Source organism: Penaeus chinensis, chromosome 33, assembly GCF_019202785.1.
Source record: "Penaeus chinensis breed Huanghai No. 1 chromosome 33, ASM1920278v2, whole genome shotgun sequence".
NCBI classification, from domain to species: Eukaryota; Metazoa; Arthropoda; class Malacostraca; order Decapoda; family Penaeidae; genus Penaeus; species Penaeus chinensis.
The window spans coordinates 29,841,387-29,848,694 of NC_061851.1; positions in this window are offsets into that span (position 1 = coordinate 29,841,387).

Genomic DNA, 7,308 nt, shown 5'->3' on the forward strand with positions numbered 1-7,308 from the left:
AGCAGATTTGTTCACCTCCTTCTCCTTCACTTCTAAAAGTTCAGCTTCAGTGTTAAGAAATAGCAAAAAAAGTAATTGGATTTAAAACCAAGAGTTTGAAGATCCCCATAGTGATGGGCAACCGTTTCAACTATTTGTTTTAGCCAATATTACAAAACATGATTGCTAAATTCTAAGACAATGCGTGACGGATCAGTGATTTCAGTGGTATTGATTAAAATCTTATTTGTCTGATGCTCGTTCTTTCGATTCAGAACACAATTTAAGACTTTTTTGTGAGTAACTTCTACAGTCATCTACTTTATTTGCATAATATTTATATTTGGCATCACGGATAATACGTGTTACTGTGTTATGTCGATAAAAAAAAAAATTTCACCATCCGCAATTGGCCATTCAGCGAATTTGTTTTGCATCTGATTTCTCTCTTCAATCAGCTGCATGATTTCATGGTTGATATATGGCTTATGGTATGGTATTTGCCACATGCGACCTGCAAAGTTAATGTAAAAACGATAAAATCGTGTGACATATGATAAAAACAGGATTGTTTAGATATATGGAATACATAGTGTAAGTTTGAATTGTCTGCACAGGTTTCCGCCAAACACATTTGATAACAGTGCTTCGGTTCCCCAGTGAACGAGCCTTAGGTTCAGAGGGTAACCACGCGCGCTCTTGAAGGAGGAAACAAAGTTATGCGTGCCTACTCTCGCGCACAGCTATACCCCTTCCAGACAATGAACCAATCAACATAAAATCTGTACAAACTGTGTAGAAATACAAATCGTATGAAATAACACCACCTCAGTACAAAAAAATACTCTCACTGGGAAAATTATCAAACTATTTTTCCTTATAAGTATTTTCACGGTATTGGAACAAGTTTGCCTCACATTCTGCTCCAAAGTCATCAGAGACTTAGAGCAACAATTACATCAGCTTCCGATGATGCTATTTTGTGAACCGAGTGACATGCGCCACGTGTAACCTTGGTCTGAAATTGTGTGCCATGTGTTATTTGCCACTTGCCGCGTGCGATGTGCCACCTTGGTATGAAAGCGGCGTAATTTGAACACAGTATAATAAGGAAAATGGGCTGAGATGCTGCTGCAGAGTATACCACTTTTACCAATCCTTCTAGTGCAGTTAGCCCACAAGTGATCTAATAGTGTCGCCGATTTACCTTGGACTCTAGCTCGCTCTGTAATAGTGGTTAAGAGTTCAGAATATATATTAAGGCCTGTACTTCAGGATCAGAATCCTTGCTTAATAAATTCACGTTAAAATCCCCAGCAGGAATGCATGATTTTTTTTCTTGCTTAATTTTAGTAAGGGACAGGTCAGTATTACTTTGAGGACGCTTGTAAAGTTGCCCAATTGGTTGTCATTTTTACGAAGACCGATTCTAGGTAATCCTCAGGAAATGATAATTCAGGTCTCAAGTGTGATAACTTTTTACGCATGTACAGTACTAAACTTCCTATATTACGAGGACGATTTGTAAATTATGCGTGATGATTCTGTAGTATATATAGTTACTGTATTCCGTCTGTAAGCTTGGTCTCAGAAAACAAAACTAATTACGTCAAATTCAGTGTTACAAGGCGTAAGACACTGGTCAAAGGAGTCATCTAATGCTCATGTAAGATGAAATATTGTGGCTAATAACTGACTGACAGATGGGTGTTCGCATCATACTGCAGGAAAAGGCCAGGAAAAACATGTGACATTCCGAGAAAATGATGCATGAAAAAATGGAGACCATAGGCGACTGGTAAACAATTCTCAAATACTAATTCAACTAAGTTATCTAAAGTTATGCCAGCTACGTGATCCAAACTGGTAAACAGATTCAGGAAGTCAATATCATTTACTGTGGGATGCCGGTTAATCGCGACTCTGGTCCTCTGAGTCTTAGTGGTCGGATCTCGGCCTGAGTTGCCAAATGTGGCTGGTGGAAAGCAGGCTGGACACTTCCAAACTAGTCTAGATATGCCAGATCACATGCCACTTGATTGTATATTATGTATGTATATATAAATATATAAATATATATATATATATATATATATATACATAAATATATATACACACACACGCATGCACATCATGTTTGTATGTATATATATATATATATATATATATGCATATATATATGCATATATATATATATATGCATATATATACACATACAAATATATATATGCATATATATATATATATATATACATACATACATACATACATATATATATATATGTATGTATGTATATATATATGCATATATATATATGTATGTGTATATATACACACACATATATATATATATATATGTGTGTATATATATGCATATATATATATATATATATGCATTTATATATACACAAATACATATATCTTTTTTATATATGTTTTAACAGCCATTCTTTCCACTGCAGGACATAGGCCTTTCTCAATTCACTATTGAGAGATTATATGTTAGTGCTACCTTGCCTGATTGGATGCCCTTCCTAATCAACCGCAGTTCGGCGCGCTAACATTTGTCGTTTTCTCGGGCTCGAGCAAGCAGTCAGAGCGCAGGCATATATATATATATATAAATACATATAAAATATATATATATAAAATATATATATATATAAAATATATATATATAAAATATATATATATAATATATATATATAAAATTTATATATATATAAAACATTTATATATATAATATTATATATATATATATATATATATATATTATATATTATATGTATATATATATTATATGTATATATATATTATATATATATTATATGGATATATATATATATTATATATATTATATATATGTTATATATATAACATATATATAAAATATATATATATAATATATACATATCCATATAATATATATATATATATAAATTATATATACATATAATATATATATACATATAATATATAATATATATATATATGTATATATATATATATATATATATATGCACACACACACACGCACGCACACACACACACACACACACACACACACACACACACACACACACACGCACACGCACACGCACACGCACACGCACACACGCACACGCACTCGCACTCGCACTGGCACACGCACACGCACACATATATATATATATATGCATATTTATGCATATATATATATATATATATGTATGTATGTATGTATATATGCATATATATATGTATGTATGTATGTATATATGCATATATATATATGCATATATATATGCATATATATATATATATATATATATATATATATATATGTACACACACACACACATAACATAAAATTTTATAAAAGGATAAATCATTCATAACATGTATACGTATATACTTTTTTATTTTTCAATAAAAACCTTACATATTAATAGTTATTATAAACTTGGAATAATATATCTATCACATGTATATCTGTATATATATAATTCAAGTCTCCAGTGATTCTAAAGCAGGTATGATTATATAAAAAGCTATCTCTGAGAACTGGCCAGAGCCAGCTGACAGGTTTAGAGGAAGCCAGGTTGATATAGGGTGAATTTAGTGCCTAAATATGTTGTATCCTACCTCTCTCTTCTCATATTTCCCCCCCCCCACTTTTTCCCGTAAAAACACTTTTGGAAAAAATTTTTTTTTCTTACACAAAAAAACAAAAACAAAAACCCCCGTGGCTTTTTTAAAACCCCCAAGTGTTTTGTCCCCCAAAAACCAAAAAACACCAAAAGCAGGGGGCCCCCCGCAACACACACCACACCCCACAACAAAACACACAAACACACACACAAAACACACCCACACCACAACCCCAAAACCCCCAAAAAACAACAAAACACAACACACCACAGACCCGCACAACGCAAAAAACACCCAAAAAATCCCCCCAAAATATGGCCTTTACTCCCTACCCTTAAAAACCCCAAGTTCCCCAAAAATGGGTTTTCCCCCCCCCCCACATATACTTCCCCCACATCTCACCCCTGCAAAAATTCAAAAATTTACCCTTTTTTTGCCCCACTCACTCCCCCACTCTTATAAAAACAAGGGCCCTACAGTAAAAAAACTTTTTTATATCCAAGGGGGAAAGGGGGTAAATAAAACCAATTTTCAAAAAATGGGAAGATTCCCCCTTTAAAGTAACGGAAAAGATGTTGGGGAAAACCCCCCCCCCGCACTTTATTCTGAATTGAAAATTTGGAAAAAAGGCTAAAAACCCCCCCTCCCAAAAACCTTTTTAAATTTGCGTTTGGGAAACCCCCCAAATAGGAATAAAATTTTTTTGCAAAATTAAAACTAGACAAAATGAACTTTTTAAAAATGAAAACCAAAATTAAAAGTGACTAAAAAGCTATAGTTGGCCCCTTCATTATGGGGTTTTTTAGAGTGCACTTTTTTACCAAAAAGCCCCGAAAACCCCCAAAAGGCAAACCCAACCATCAATTTGGGGGGGATCGTGTATAGGAAAAAATTTGGGGGTAAAAAAAATGCTTTTTTTCCCTGAAAAATTTTGGGTTTAAAAAAAAAAAAACCCCCCCTTTTCCTTGAAATGTAAAAACCAAATTTTAAAAAAAAAATTTTTGGGTTGAAAAAATTTTCATTTTTTCCCCTTACTAAATAAAATTTTTTTCCCTTTAATTTTTTTGGTTTTAAAGCCCAAATTAAAAAATTTCCCTAAATGATTCCCCGTTTTCCCAAAAAAAAAAAACCAAGAAATATTTTTTGGTTCAAAAGTCCGATTATTTAAAATTCAACTGGTGGATGGAAAAATTAAAGGAAAAAAATGGGAAAATTTTGGGTTTCCCCTTTTTGGGGGGTAAAAAAATTTTGGGGACAAAACCCGAAAACCCTTTTTTTGGGCCCCTGGAAAAATTTAAAACCAATGGGCCCAGTCAAATTTTTTTGCCTTTTTACTATGGGAAATAAAAACGTCCGGAAAAAAGGGTTTTTTCCCCCCCAACTGCTTTTCCCTTTTTCCCTTCCCCAACCCCAAAGCGTTTTTTTTTCTCGTGGTTAAAAAAATGCCAAAAAAACCATCCAATATTTTGGGGTTTTATCTAAAATTTTTTTTTTTGGATACTTTACTTTTTTCCCTTTTGGCCCCTTAAAAGGCCCCCCGGGCCCTTTTTTTTTGTTGGCCGGGGGCAATTGTTTTTTAACATTAAAGGGAAAAAATTGGGGGAAGTCCCCGTGGGTTCCCCAATAATTTTGAAAATTTCCCCCCTTTGGGTTAGGAAAAACTTCCGGGCCCCAGGTTTTTCCCCCCCTTTTTTGGGATTTTGGTTCCCCCCCCCACTCCCCCCCCGTTTGAAACCAACGAAAAAGAAAACACAGGGTACTAAAAAACCCCCCGGCCCCTTCCCCGGGAAAGTTGCCCCAAATTTTTTGAAAAAGGAAAAACCGAAAAAATGCCCAAGGGGGCATAAAAGGGGGTGTGGGAAAAAAAAAAAAGACGAAAATTGGGATATTTGTTTCCCAAAAATTTTTTTAAAATTTTTAACAAAATTTTTTACGAAATGCAAGAAAAGAAAATTAAAACAAAAAAAACCCGGGGGGGCCCCCCCCTGGGCAACCAAAAAAACAGCGAAAAATTTAACTAAGACCCCATTTCCCCTGGCCCCTTTTTTTTTGCTGAAATTAATTTTTGAAAAATTTTTCCCCCCTTGGGTTTTTGAAAAATTTAAAACAGAAAAAGGGACAGTAACCCGTAAAAGCCCCCGGCCCCAAATAAAACTTGGCCCGTGGTTTTGGGTTTGTCCCCCCCCTGCCTTGGGGGGTTTTTGAAAAGGGGGTTTTTCCCCAAAAAAAAATTTGCAAAAACCTCCCGGGCCCCGAAATGGGGACCCGGGGGACCAAAAAGGGGCAAACCCGTGGTAAAAAAGTAAAAACAAAGAAGGTGGGGCCCCCCGCAAAAAAGACGTAAAATATTGCGTCCCCCCATGTAAAAAAGGAAAAACCCAATTTTTAAATAAATAAAACTAAAAAACGCCCGGGAGCAGTAAAAATTGTTTTAAAAAAAGGAAAAACAAAAATGAAAATAAGGGGCAAAAAAAGAAAACGGAAAAAGTTTTGCCAAAAATGAAAAATTTTTAAATTTTTGATGGAGCTTAAAAACGTTTCCCCCCAAAATTTTTTACAATGGAAAATCGAAAAAATTTTAAAAGAAGCAAGAAACCCCCAAATTTTGGGAAAAAAAACCTCAAAAACCCCCCGGGGCCCCGGCCCCGCTTGGGCCCCTTTTCCCCCGGGCCGGGAAAAAGTAAATGCCGCCCGGCCCTTTTTTTCTTTTTTTTGGAACGGGAAAAAAAAAAAATCCCCCACCTCGAAGGGAAAAACCCCCCGAATAAAAAAGGGCAAAGTTTTCCCTAAAAACCCGGGGAGGGGAAAACGGGGGTTCTCGGGGGTATGCCGTGTAATATAAGCACGTGGCGTTTGCCACGTGAGCCTCGAAAGTCCAGAAGAGAGCCATCGACTTACGAGGGACTTAGAAGACAAGTTTATCTGACTTGTTTGACCCGCTCAGCAACCGACGTGTCCTTTTATTCGGCGGGTCCTTCGAGGTCGGATGTTTATTCCGTGCGAAAAGAGAAAGCCGTGGCTGCACTACGTTCGCCCAAGCGAGAAGACAGCAGCCTGGACAGAGGTTGTTGAGGTGTACATTCCGGTCTTGCTTCTCTTTAATTGTCGAATATCATTGTAAAATATATTGTGGAAAAGTTTAGCTCCCATCTAATAAACCAAAAATTCACTTGCTACATCGATCTGTAATGTCCTACTCTCACTGCTATTCATTATTACACAACAATACCTGATACGGCGTTTATTAGATATTTTTACATTGGTTTCCCTTTATACATGCGAGGACGCTAATACTACTGTCTTGTTGCGCGCCACCTTACTTTGTTCTTACTTTACACTGTTGCAAAGGCTGCGGGTCCCGTTCATCGTGGCCAGGGAGGGTTCTTGCAAAATTTGTTTGAAAAACTGCCGTCAAGAAGCCCAGTCATGGAGGAACTAACACAACTCTGCCAAGCTTAGTTGCTGGCTTTTACTGTTTCTGGTCACCATTCTGTATAATCTCATATACAGAGAAATTTTCAGAATACTCAGGCAAAACAAGACATGGATCAGTCTTAGCTAACTCGCTGTCTTTGTTGTCCATTTTGGCCACAGTTGTTGATACTTCAATTCTTGCATTTAGTGATGTTTGTGAAAAGTGTTCAGTTGAAACACTTGAACAAATATCAATTATCGTCATTTCATCACAGGCCATTATGG